The following is a 15,130-nucleotide window of genomic DNA, read 5'->3' on the forward strand; positions in this document are numbered from 1 at the left end:
ACGGATCTATGCTGGTCGTATCTGCGTCTCCTCATTGAGTGCAGTGCAAAAATTTCCTTTCCCGAACTAGCTTCTCTACCTAATTGAGGATCATCTGTAGATGAGAGCCTTGCAATCTTCTTAGTACATGTTACCATATTATAGTAGTGATGTGTGTGAACACACTTAGGACCGCCGGGGCACTTTTTCCCTCACTAGGAGGTTTTTTCCCCCGTGCATTGTATATACGCCCATTATCTTTTAGGGTTGGTTATCTTTCATTTTTGGCACTCATAATACACTACAGTGTTGTGCTCAAGCTTCCTCATCTTCTTGAAGTTGTGTGTGCATTCCTGCAACCCTAATTCCAACAATTGGTATCAGAGCAGGCTTCCTCCTCCCGGGCAGCATCACCGGCACCTGCCGCTTCATCTCCTCCGATTGCGACGAGGTTTCACGAGCGTCTGCAGGTTAGTATATGCCGTGGGAGAGCCTATAGGGCTTGTTCGTTTCAGAATTTTGATCTGAAGTCATTTCGCCCTCCGTTTTTGCATTCCAAGTACTGCGCAGGCAAAATCGTCCTACTTTGCAGATTTTCTGTCAAGATTAAAATCTGCAGGACAGGTGCCCATTCGTCTGTTTTGGGCTGTGCTATATAGCACAGGTCGATTTTATACAGGTTTACCTCTTACAGACAGCATTTACATCTAGTAGTACAGTCATTGGCCATGGCTGACAACAATGATGTATTCCGCATGTTGGCTGCTGAGGATAAGTTGGATGGCACCAACTATCCATTGTGGGCATATATGATGCGACATGTATTGGTAGCAAAGGGGTTATGGAACATTGTGCAGGGTATTGATGCACGTCCTATTGTGGCTGGGAATGCTGCAAACACATCAGAAACAGGTACTGTTGATGATGGTGCAGGCACAAGTGCTGCAGCAGCTGTTCGAGAACCACCACTTTCAGCAGAGCAGATTCGTTGGGATGGTAGAGATGCGCAGGCTCATGCCTTGATTGCGCTGTCTGTCAAACGTACCATTATCCCACATATTCGCTCCTGCAGGACTTCTAAGGATGCTTGGGATGTACTTGCCACATTGTATCAGGCAAGAAATGAGGCTCGTGTTGCTTACCTCCGAAAACAGTTGGAGAGTGAGCATATGAACGAAGGTGATTCTATGGATAGCTTTTTGACAAAGATCAAGGATTTCAAAGAGCAGCTCATTTCTGCAGATGAAATCCTGTCAGACAGTTCACTTGTGCAGACTGTTTTGAATGGTCTACCAGATTCTTATCAGGGTTTTGCTTCCACTCTTCGCTTGATGATGAAAGGCAATCCCAATGCCTTATCATTTGAGGAGTTAGTTTCTGTTTTGCTGCAAGAAGACCAGTCAAGGCAAAACAGGAATATTATGCGTGTCGCAGATCAAGCTTTCGTTGCTAGTCAGAGAAGCGGGAAAGGTAAAGCTGGCTTTTCTTCTAGTAAGCAGAAATCTGCAAATACTGCGCAACCAAAGAAGGAAGACAAAGATGAGAAGAAGGGTGACAAACAGAAGACATTTTGCAAGTACTGTAAGGGAAATGATCATGTCATCAAAGCGTGTCCTAAGCTGGCTGCGAAAGAGGCTAAGAAGAAAGAGGCTGGTATGGCTGTTGCAGATGCCTCTCCTTCTAACAATGAATCTGCTAATGTTGTGCTAGATACAGAATGGGCATTCAATGCGCAGTGCAGTTATGACCCATCTTTGCATGACACATGTATGTCTGTAGTAGATTCAGATGTATGGTACTTTGACAGTGGTGCCACTAAGCATATCACCTCGCAGCGCAGTTTATTCACTTTCCTTGAGTCTGCTCCCACAGGGAATACTGTCACTTGTGCCAATAACTCCTCTTATCCCGTTGAAGGAGTTGGACAGATTGTGCTGAATGTTGCAAATGGCAACACCTTTACACTTTTTGATGCATTGTATGTGCCAGGGATCAAAAAGAATCTGCTGTCAGTCTCCGCATTTGCCAAAACAGGTTTGGTTGTAAAATTTGTGGATGACAGATGTACTGTTCATGATCTCTCTTGTGGTGACATCATTGTAGCATCTGGTTCACTATGTCGAGGGCTGTATAAGCTCAATATGGATGGCAAATGTGTAGAGGATTCAGCATGTGCTATTATGGATACGCAGGCTATTTCAGATGCAAAACTGTGGCATGCACGTTTTGGTCATCTGAATTTTGCAAGTTTGCTGCGCTTGCAGAAATCTGAAATGGTGTCTTCTTTGCCTAAGCTTGAGGCACCTGTCAAGCATGTTTGTGAGGGCTGCATATTGGGTAAAATGCAGCGTGCTTCCTTTCCCAAAGATGGATCAGTGAGAGCTGAACGCAGATTGCAGCTTGTTCAAAGTGATGTTTGTGGTCCCATGCAAACTCCATCATTTGGAAACTACCTTTACTTCGTGACTTTCATTGATGATTTTACCAGGCATGCATGGGTATATCCTTTGAAGGCAAAGTCCGAAGTGTTTTTGTGCTTCAAACAGTTTTTGGTTATGGCTGAAAATGTGTCAGAAAGTAAGATGGGCACCCTCCGTTCAGATCGAGGGGGGGACTATATGTCTTCAGAATTTAATGCATTTCTGGCTGAGCGTGGGATAAAACACCAATGTACAGTGCCGTATACACCACAGCAAAATGGTGTGGCTGAGAGAAAAAACAGGTCTCGCATGGAAATGGCAAGATGTATGGTTAAGAGTCAAAGTCTACCACATGGTTTTTGGCTTGAGGCTGTCATGTGTGCCACTTATATACTAAACAGGTGTCCCACCAAAGCATTACAGGTTGTCACTCCATATGAGGCTTGGCATAGCCGCAAGCCATCTGTTGGCCATTTACGTGTTTTTGGTTGCCTGGCATATGCATTAGTGCCTGTGCAACATCGCAGAAAATTGGATGACAAAGCTGTCAAATGTATTTTTGTTGGATATAGTGCTGAGAGCAAAGGCTATCGTTTGTATCATCCACAGACAAAGCGCATTTTGGTTAGCCGTGATGTTGTATTTGTGGAAGATGCAGTTCAGCCCTTGGTTTCATGTACTAAGGAGACAGATATCAGCTCACGTGATGTCTATGATACATTGTTGCCTCTTTTCAGTGGTGCACAGTCAAGTGCAATACCTCATGAGGCAGTTTTTCAGCCTATGCAGGTTTTAAATGATGGCACAGATCAGCCTATATCTGATGCAGATGTGCATGATGCACTTGAGGATGAGAGACAAGAGATTGAGGGCTCTAGGAACATGCCTAGATGGCTGGTGCAGACTTTGCGTGACAGCAAGTTGGATGCCCCTTTGTCTAGTCGCACTCGTTCTGGCTCTCATGGTGCCTCTTATGTGTCAGATTGTTATGCATTGGCTGTTTCTAGTATGTGCGATGAAAGTGAGCCTGTTTCATTTGATGAGGCACAAAGTTCAGAAAATTGGATGGCTGCTATGCAAGCAGAATACGATGCTATTATGAAGAATGGTACATGGTCTTTATGTGACTTGCCCCCTGGCAAGAAGGCCATTGGCACTAAGTGGGTATACAAATTGAAGCGTAAGCCTGATGGCACAGTGGATCACCATAAGGCTAGGCTTGTTGCAAAAGGTTATGCTCAAGAGAAGGGCATTGATTTTGATGAGACTTTTGCTCCCACATGTCGTATGACCACTGTTCGTAGCATCTGTGCATTAGCAGCTCATAATGGTTGGAATGTACATCAGCTGGACATAAAGACTGCGTTCTTAAATGGAGATTTGCATGAGGAGGTGTATGTATCGCAGCCTCGTGGTTTTGTTCAAAGAGGGCAGGAAAACAAAGTGTGCAGGTTAAAAAAGGCTTTATATGGTTTAAAGCAAGCTCCACGAGCTTGGTATGAAAAAATACATGCATATTTGACTGCACATGGGTTTCAGAATAGTCCAACAGAAAGCACTTTGTATGTTAAACGTGTGGATGGTGTACATCTAATCATTGCTCTCTATGTCGATGACATGCTGCTCACAGGACCAAATGAGAGTCATATTGCTGATTTTAAGGCTGATTTGAATGCCTCTTTTGAGATGTCAGATTTGGGGCATTTGCATCATTATTTGGGGATACAATTTAAGCAGTGTGATGGAGGTATTGCTTTGTGTCAGACAAAGTATATTGAAACATTGTTGCGGAGATTTGGCCTTGAAGACTGCAAGCCTATTGCTACTCCAATGGAGACAGGTTTGAAGTTGAGTCTTCATGATGCTGGAGATCACTTTGATGTCACACTCTATCAGACAGCTGTTGGTTGCCTCATTTATGTATGCATTACGAGGCCAGACATTCAGTTTGCAGTCTCACAGGTGAGCAGATTTATGCATAGCCCAAGCATTAAGCATTGGCAGGCAGTGAAGCGTATCTTTCGCTATTTGAGTGGTACTCGGCATCTTGGGTTGTTTTATCCCAAGGGGGGATCATTGCCGCCAGATTTACATGTTTTTTCAGATTCTGACTGGGCTGGTTGTTATGACACACGCGTGTCCACGAGTGGTTTTTGCTTCATGCTTGGAAGCTCATGCATATCATGGTTGAGCAAGAAGCACCCTACTGTGGCCACTTCTAGTTGTGAAGCTGAGTACAGGGCAGCTTTCACAGCTACGGTTGAGTGTGTGTGGCTCAGACGCCTTATGGTTGATTTGGGTGTTGGGCAGCCATCTGCCACCACCATCTTCACTGACAGTCAGAGCGCATTGGCAGTTGCGCGGAACCCAGTGTTCCATGCTCGTACGAAGCACATTGAGGTGCACTACCATTATGTCAGGGAGAGACTCTCTGCAGGAGAGATCAGTTTGGCTTATGTGCCAACACAGGATAACCTTGCAGACCTTTTCACAAAGGCTCTGCCTCGTGAAAAGTTCGAAGCTTTTCGCAAAGCTTTGGGCTTACTCCCTTTTGTGGATTCGTCCACATAGCTAGACACTTCCCTATACATGAGTGCTAGCTCTTGTTCACCGCATCACTCCAGGGGGGATTTGTTACCATATTATAGTAGTGATGTGTGTGAACACACTTAGGACCGCCGGGGCACTTTTTCCCTCACTAGGAGGTTTTTTCCCCCGTGCATTGTATATACGCCCATTATCTTTTAGGGTTGGTTATCTTTCATTTTTGGCACTCATAATACACTACAGTGTTGTGCTCAAGCTTCCTCATCTTCTTGAAGTTGTGTGTGCATTCCTGCAACCCTAATTCCAACAGTACACGCCATCTGAAAATAGTCATAATTTTACATGATAAGCTTCTCAATAAATACATAGGACAATAATACAAAAACTACTGAAAAAGTTAACTTAGATAACGAATTAGCTTTAAATCACTACAACCCAATATGGGTACTTCAGACAAAATCTACATCAACTCCTCGCGTTGTATTGATTTCTCAAAGAGACCCTTTCATTTGACAAAATAACACAAGAACAATACACCTAACAACACCTATGATGATAAAATAGGTCCAAATCACTACATCGTGATAGAGGCATATCAGACCTAATCGTCATACCCTAAACGCGCTGTAGTGATTTATTGCAAAAAGGGTTTCATTTCACAAAGTAGGTCATGGAAATAAGTAATAGATAACATACACGACACAGAAAAATGTATAGGACAAGAAAATATGTCCAAAACACTATAACACGATATGGCTACATTAGAAAAAATTGTAATTCATTATTCGCGTCGTGGTGACTTGTCAGGACATTGTCTTTCGTTTGACCCAATATCTAATGAACATAGGTAAAACATGATATATATGATTGAATATAACATTTAAGACATTGCCTTTCGTTTGACCCAATATAACCTAACAACACCTGTGACGATAAAATAGGTCCAAATCACTACATCGCGATAGAGGCATATCAGACCTAATCGTCATACCCTAAACGCGCTGTAGTGATTTCTTGCACAGAGCATTTCATTTCACAAAGTAGGTCATGGAAATAAGTAATAGATAACATACACGACACAGAACAATGTGTAGGACAAGAAAGTATGTCCAAAACACTATAACGCGATATGGCTACATCAGAAAAAATTGTAATTCATTCTTCGCGTCGTGGGTGACTTGTCAGACATTGCCTTTCGTTTGACCCAATATCTAATGAACGTAGGTAAAACATGATATATATGATTGAATATAACATTTAAGACATTGCCTTTCGTTTGACCCAATATAACCTAATAACACCTATGACGATAAAATAGGTCCAAATCACTACATCGCGATAGAGGCATATCAGACCACCTAATCGTCATAACCTCAATGCGCTGTAGTGATTTCTTGCACAGAGCGTTTCATTTCACAAAGTAGGTCATGGAAATAGTTAATAGATAACATACACGACACAGAACAATGTATAAGACACGAAAGTATATCCAAAACACTATAATGCGATATGGCTACATCAAAAAAAATCGTAATTCATTCTTCGCGTCGTGGTGACTTGTCAGACATTGCCTTTCGTTTGACCCAATATCTAATGAACATAGGTAAAACATGATATATATGATTGAATATAACATTTAAGACCAGGAGTGATTGCTTGATAACTTACCAAAGAATTACGCAGGGAAAATGTTGAAGTGATGGATGCTTGCTTGATAAATCGCAGAGATGGCATAGATGAGGCACGGTGGAGAAATACACGCGACTGAAGGAGGCATAACGAAACGGCGGCAAAAGACAAGGACACATTTATCGAGGATGAGTACCACATTTACCGAGGACAAGCACGACACAAATGCGAAAGAGCATGTCCACACGTGCCAAGGAGGACGGGCCGTACTCATGATGATTACGATCAATCAAATTTTGACACGTGTTATCATATGTGCGCAGAGCACGTGGTGTTCCATCATGCATGTCTGCCCACGTGTACAGACCATTAGTTTCTGTGGATAAAGGTGACCAACATTCATTATTCGTTGCTTCTTGCTCTCGTGCAATTTTTCTCACAATCATCTCGTGCAATTTTTCTCGCAGTCATCACCTTCACCCTGATTCTTGCTCTCCTACAGTCAACTTCGTTGGTTGCTTCTTGCTCTCCTAGTGAATTTCGCGGTATGTTTTTGAATATTTCCATGTTTCAATTTGGTCGAAGTTGGCCAAAGTTGTATAATTATTTTATAAATATTCCATCAAAGATTGCTACTTTTAGAATTTTAAGAATTTAATTTATTTCTCCCAAATATGTCATCAAATCACTACAACGCAAAGAGGGATCTCGGTGTGAGAACTAACGTACCCATATCGCGTTGTAGTGATTTTACCCACAATGGTAATTTTCTTGCATAAATTTCTTGAAAGCACTACAACGCGAGAAGAGGTCTTGGTGCGAAATCTCTCAAGCATATCGCGTTATAGTGATTTGTCCTACTGTCGTTCTTTTTTTTCTTTTTCAAAGATTTCATCGTTTAGATTTTTAAGAAATTAATTTTTTCCTTACAAATAATTGATCAAATTACTACAGCACGAAGAGGTGAGTCGGTGAGAGCTCTCCCACCCATATCGCGTTATACTGATTTGTTCTACTGTCATTCTTGTAGTGATTTTTCTTACAATCGTCATTGCCTTTGAAATATTGCATCAAATCACTATAACGTGAAGAGAGGGCTCCTTGTGTGAATTCTCCCACACATATCGTGTTGCAGTGATTTTGGCACATTTTTCCTTGCAATTTCATTTTCTCACTAATATTTCATCAAATTACTACAACGCGACTAGAGATGTCGGTGAGATTTCTCCAGCGCTTATCGCATTATAATGATCTTGGCTAATCCTTTATTATCTTACACAACAACTTTCATCGTCCTCCTGACATATTTTCTGGCTTGTAGATGGAACCTTTCGGGATTGAGGTTGAGTCTGATGCTGACCTTCAAGAAACCCCAGATAAAAAGTTGTTCGACTTCCTGTATAAAGTTCAACAACATCATCGCCATCCTGAAATCTCACGCATGTTTAATTTCAATTTCCCCATTGAAGACGATCAATTCTGCTCGTTCTCGTATCTTGAGGAGAAAGGGCAGCAATTTCAGCAGACCACTTTGAGTGGTACAATCATGTTTGACGGCGTCCAGTACGTACACGTGAATGATATCGTGCCTTCAACAACCCTGAGAGAAAAGTTGAACATGGATGTTTTAAAGGTGCCAGATGATAAGAAGAAGACACACAGTAAGTGCCCCATTCACAATCGCAAGTGTCATCTCGTTGCTTACCACTATGGATTTATCTGCTACTTGCATGTGCTGCTTGAGGATGAAGAAGTTACAAATGAAAAAATTGAGGAGAAGCCAGAGGAACCTCCAAGAGCAGAAGATGAAGTTCAAGAGATTGTGGAGGAGATAAACTTGGCTACAGAGAGGGACTTAATATTTCACACATGGGAAGGGAAGGGGCGTCCTCATTGACAGTGCAAGACACTAACTCAACAATTAATATATGGACAAATGATTTACTTGTTAATGACAAAAATCAGAAGGTGTGTTTACTTGTTAATTACTTTTTATCATGCTGAGTAGCTTATTCTATTTGTTGTGTTGCTCATCGACAATATTGTTTTGCAGCTGGTTGTGTTTGAGGATGAGTTTCTCTGACGCAGAGCATGCAAACGCGTGGGAGGACTGGAAATGGACTCAACACTGGGAGAGTACATAAACCGATTGAAGTTTCCACAATTCATTATATTCCACAAGAAATTCTCGAAAGACAATGCAGAATTTCCTTTGTTTGACAATCAAGACATTATCCAGATACCTTGGGGCATATCCCGTCAGGTGGAATGCAGACAAAGTCATGCTTTTGGAGAAGCAGTTAGCATTGCGAATCTTTGGGCAGGGCCCTGGAGTCTATGCACTAAGGAGTAAATATTACTTAGCCTATACTGCTTATGGATTGGCGTGTGGGATTAAGCATCCCAATATGCTAAGTCATTATGGCAAAAGGGAGCTTCTAAGATTCACAAAACCGAGGATTCCTCCAGTTTGCCAGTTTATAGGATGTTGCAGAGCCATCTTCAAAAAGGGCAAGGCTTCATGCACCTATCTCTTGTAATAATATTCTCTCTCGTGTAATGTCATGACAGTTTGCATACGATCATTTCTAAATTTGAAATGTTAATCATGGATCTATGGGTATCCAAATCTTCCCATTTCTTTGTTTTGTTACTCGCCATTCTGCATGCTTAACACTTGCATTAGATCTCCTCCATTTATCTTGTTTTCTTTCTTTATTCACAAGTTTTACTGCTTGATTAATTTGGGATGCTTTGAACTGCTGCTTCTTTTTGGCTTTGTGTACAAGCTTCCTATATGTCCACTGATGTAATTCCTCTAAATTGTTAGCTTTTTCTGCTCCTCCACCATGTCTTATATGATTGAAATACCCGGAGCGTACTTGATAATGTGTTTTCTCCATTCCGTGGGTTGACCATATTGATAAACTACCATACTTCTTTGCAAACCAAGGGGTATGATGGTATATAATATGCTTCAAGAGAATAAAAGAATACATTAATTAGTATATTTTTTAATATATAGTATAAAAACTAGTTCAATGCATAATCAATCTAATACCATATAGTGGGTGATGTGTTGATTCGTCCATGCATCAATCATTGATCTCTTGAACTCATCTAGCACTGTTTGAAATATTTCATGGTCCTCCTTCGTCCACACTTTCTTGTCACAGAACTTAAACATAGTGTCTAGAGATTTCCACACCTTGGCTTTTTGTGTTCTTGCTTGACCATTGTCTGCATGGTCTACTACTGCATTGTGAATGCACTTCCATCTGTTGTATTTTACGATCTGCACTGATCATCTTCTTCTACGACCTTCTGGTGTTGGTTCAAATAGAAACCTTCTTGCTTTAACACCCCCAATGGAAGGTTTCTTTAGTCCCCTAATGCTTAGGCGGAGGCAAAAAAAAACATGGACGCCTTGCAAAAAAAATTGGTGTGCATCACTGAAACACTCACGCATCTCCAATCTATTCGTAGTAAAACCTATTCACATCTCTCCCTCCATCGATATCCCTCCCTACCTCCGTCCCTCTTTCTGTCCATCAATTCGTCACCCTACCTCTCTCTCTCTCTCTCTCTCTCTCTCTCTCTCTCTCTCTCTCTCTCTCTCTCTCTCTCTCCCTCTCTCTCTCTCTCTCTCTCACCATAGCATGCAGATTAACAACAAAAAAAATTACCCTCTCTCCCTCCATCAATCGATCACCCTCCGTCCCCCTCTCTCTCTCTCTCTCTCTCTCTCTCTCTCTCTCTCTCTCTCTCTCTCTCTCTCTCTCTCTCTCTCTCTCTCACCGCACCGTCCAAATTACCAATCAAAAAATTGATTATTAATAAAAAAATCTTCTTCGACCTGAAACCACTCGAACCTTCCACCTCTCTCTACATTAGTAATAAAATTCATTATTATTAAGGTACCATTTCAACCTTAGAGCTTCAAATGGTACCATTTCAACCTTAGAGCCATCCTGAAATCTCACGCATGTTTAATTTAAATTTCTCCATCGAAGACATGATAATTTCTACTTGTTCGTATCTTGAGGAGAAAGGGCAGCAATTCCAGCAGACCACTTTGAGTGGTACAGTCATGTTTGACGGTGTCTAGTACGTACACGTGAATGATATCGTGCCTTCAACAACCCTGAGAGAAAAGTTGAACAGGGATGTTTTAAAGGTGCCAGATGATAAGAAGAAGACACACAGTAAGTGCCCCATTCACAATCGCAAGTGTCATCTTGTTGCTTACCACTATGGATTTATCTGCTACCTGCATGTGCTGCTTGAGGAGGATGAAGAAGTTGCAAATGAAAAAATTGAGGAGAAGCCAGAGGAACCTCCAAGAGCAGAAGATGAAGTTCAAGAGATTGTGGAGGAGATAAACTTGACTGCAGAGAGGGACTTAAGTGAGCGGTTGGATATTGATGCGCTCAGAAGAGAAGACACCTTAGTGGTTACAGCAGGTGACGAGCAGCCCTCTATGATAGAGGAAGCAGGGGACATTCCAACCCCACTACTCCCCACATTTCCTATTGGTAACAAAGGATATTTGTTAATTATAGATATTCAAGCTCTCTTTGACATAAGGGAAGACTACTGTCTGGCCATCATTGCACAGAATCTTGAGGAAGATGAAGATTTTATGGATCCAGATTTGGATAAGTATCTCTTATTGGATTCAAATGTCAAGAACAGTGAGTTCCATTCTGCTCTGCCGACACATTATCCATGATGTACAAGGATGCAAAAAGCTATGAATCCAACCTTCCCACTGAAGGGGAATTCCAGGCTATTCAGCAAAGACTTAATATTTCACACATGGGAAGGGAAGGGGCGTCCTCATCGACAGTGCAAGACACTAACTCAACAATTAATATATGGAGAAATGATTTACTTGTTAATGACGAAAATCAGAAGGTGTGTTTACTTGTTAATTACTTTTTATCATGCTGAGTAGCTTATTCTATTTGTTGTGTTGCTCATCGACAATATTGTTTTGTAGCTGGTTGTGTTTGAGGATGAGTTTCTCTGTCGCAGAGCAGGCAAACGCTTTGGAGGACTCGGAATGGACTCAGCACTGGGAGAGTACATAAACCGATTGAAGTTTCCACAATTCATTATATTCCACAAGAAATTCTCAAAAGACAATGCAAAATTTCCTTTGTTAGCCAATCAAGACATTATCCAGATACCTTGGGGCATATCCCGTCAGGTGGAATGCAGACAAAGTCATGCTTTTGGAGAAGCAGTTAGCATTGCGAATCTTTGGGCAGGGCCCTAGAGTCTATGCACTAAGGAGTAAATATTACTTAGCCTATACTGCTTATGGATTGGCGTGTGGGATTAAGGATCCCAATATGCTAAGTGATTATGGCAAAAGGGAGCTTCTGAGATTCACAAAACCGAGGGTTCCTCTAGTTTGCCAGTTACAAGATGTTGCAGAGCCATCTTCAAAAAGGGCAAGGCTTCATGCACCTGAGGATGTTAGTGAGCACGTTAAGGAGTAGTAGTATATTCCTATCTCTTGTAATACTATTCTCTCTCATGTAATGTCATGATAGTTTGCATATGATCATTTCTGAATTTGAAATGTTAATCATGGATCTATGGGTATCCAAATCTTCCCATTTCTTTGTTTTGTTACTCGCCATTCTGCATGCTTAATACTTGCATTAGATCTCCTCCATATATCTTGTTTTCTTTCTTTTCACAAGTTTTACTGCTTGATTAATTTGGGATGCTTTGAACTGCTGCTTCTTTTTGGCTTTGTGTACAAGCTTCCTATTATATGTCCACTAATGTAATTCCTCTAAATTGTTAGCTTTTTCTGCTCCTCCACAATGTCTTGTATGATTGAAATACCGGGAGCGTGCTTGATAATGCGTTTTCTCCATTTCCTGGGTTGACCATATTGATAAACTACCATACTTCTTTGCAAACCAAGGGGTATGATGGTATATAATATGCTTCAAGAGAATAAAAGAATACATTAATTAGTATATTTTTTAATATACACAGTATAGAAACTAGTTCAATGCATAATCAATCTAATACCATATAGTGGGTGATGTGTTAATCTGTCCATGCATCAATCATTGATCTCTTGAACTCATCTAGCACTGTTTGAAATATTTCATGGTCCTCCTTCGTCCACACTTTCTTGTCATCACCAGAACTTAAACATAGTGTCTAGAGATTTCCACACCTTGGCTTTACGTGTTCTTGCTTGACCATTGTCTGTGCATGGTCTACTACTGCGTTGTGAACGCACTTCCATCTGTTGTTTTTTACGATCTGCACTGATCGTCTTCTTCTACGACCTTCTGGTGTTGGTTCAAATAGAAACCTCTTGCTTTAACACCCCCAATGGAAGGTTTCTTAGGTACATTCTTCCCATCCTTAGACCTTTTTTCATCTTGTTCAATTTTTGCATGTCCACCATGCAAACCAATGTCTGATAGAACTTTCTCTAGTGCTGTGATGGATGTAACCTTTGCTGTATTGGGCTGTAGAGCCTATGCAACATATGTATAAAAATAAGAGTTTTTCAATGATTCTACAAAGAGCATGCATTGTACAAATGTGGACACTTGGCAATGGAATATCGAGAATTGGCTTGAAGTTTGGGTCTTTCAAGTGCCTATCCGGTGCCTTCTTCCAATACCTCTTATCAAACACCTTTGTACTACACATGCAATATAAGCAGGGACTTTTTGAATTGGCACCCTTTGACACATTATGCATACATTTCAGAGTTTTAAGATCACCCGCGATATGCCACTCCACCTTATATTGTCCCATGCCTTCCACATCCAAGATTTTACCATTTCTCTGCTCGCTGATGATCTCGGGTATCGATGTGACCCAATGTAGAACATCAAAATTCTCTGATTCTACCTGCAATACATAAGAAACATAAGAATGCAACACCCATTAGTGTTTTTTATATGTAATTGTTTTTTCACAAACATATCCGAGCCTAATAAATTTTACCTCAAACGATCCCAACGACAATATATTGTTTTCAGATTGAACACTAAACCATCTAGGATCATCTTTTAGAATAGATGTATCAAGTGCCATGTTCATCAGTGTGATGGTAACCCTTTCTAACTTTCTCTCCTTCAAAATTTGACACTCATCAAGCTTTAGACACAAATTTGAGGACACCATCACATTCTTCAGGAGTAACTTCAAACAACTGAACAGCATATGATTGTAAGGCCTCCAAGTCGTAGAAAATATTATTGTATCTATTGTAGACCACATCTCCTGTTGGTGCAGCATAGGTGTCTTCAATATGAAATGGGGTTCCTAGTGCTTGCAGTACCTCTTCTTTTACTTGTTTACGCATTTTTTTTACCAAATAAGGATTTGGCAATAATGATCCTTTCATACTAGAATCCTTCATCTTTTCTTGCAAAGTCTTAGAAATGGCTAAGTACCCTCTGTGTGATATACCAGTCTCATCAAGTATTGCCTGGATGTCTTGTGGATTGAGTTGATTATCTTTGCAAAAGTCGTCTATTTGCTTTTCTGAGACCTTCTTATATTTCTTCTCGTTCATCAATGCTTCTGCATACTAGCGATCTAAAAGAAGACTTAAATGTGCGCCAGAAGGTGCTGTCGTTGATTCTTTATCAGGGTGCAATAATGATCTGATATCATATTAAAATGCAGAAATTGATATACATGAAGATATGCAATAATGATTGCTATTCATAAAATATCACAATAGAAACAATAAACCAGTATAGAAAGGAGCTTACTTGATTGCATGTATTCTCTTCTTGATGCCACCATCTCCTAGCTTCATTTGCTCAATATCCCTTAGTTTTTTTTGTCGTTTACGGAGACCTAATGAGGTCTGCTTATGTCTTAATTCAGACATTTGTTTTTCAAGCCCTAAAATGGTTTCCTTATTGCTTTTAACAACTTCTGCACCACACAATGCTCCATGGTTTTCTTCAAATGAATGTTCTCCTTCTCAAACAAATCTCTTTCTAATTTAAGAACATTGCTTGTTGCTTCCAAATGATGTGTATATCCTAAGAGCCCCATCTCCAACAAAGTTAAGCGGAGATGTCATATTCCTAAATGGGGGGATGGAGTTTCTAAAAGGGTCTTTTGGATATAACCTCCCATCAATCCATAAATCTATGTTTTTCTTCCCTTGCATCCTCAACATTTCTTTAGAAGCATTACACAAAGTATTAGGTTTATTTCTCTTACTTAGAGGTTCATATTCATGTTCAAGCTCGATGTGCAGGTTGTAAATGTCTCTTTTCTCTGTATTCCTCCTTGCTCTTGATCCCTCTGCCATCCTCTTGATTCTCTCTGTGTTCCTCCTTGCTCTTGATTAGTAGAAAAAACTGAATGGAAAGAGAAAGGTGCCAAAATAGTAAAAAGAAGTAAAGAGTCCAACTAATTTGCAAGAAAAACCTTGATTTTAAAGGTACCAATACCTGTAAACTTTGAGATGTAATAACTTCGAAATTTGAGGTAAAGTTTCTTGTAGGGAGGGAAGTCGAAAACCTTCGAAATTTGAGGTGAAA

The sequence above is a fragment of the Cibotium barometz genome, chromosome 9, assembly GCF_041138505.1.
Source record: "Cibotium barometz isolate CiBa-2024 chromosome 9, ASM4113850v1, whole genome shotgun sequence".
Classification (NCBI taxonomy): Eukaryota; Viridiplantae; Streptophyta; class Polypodiopsida; order Cyatheales; family Cibotiaceae; genus Cibotium; species Cibotium barometz.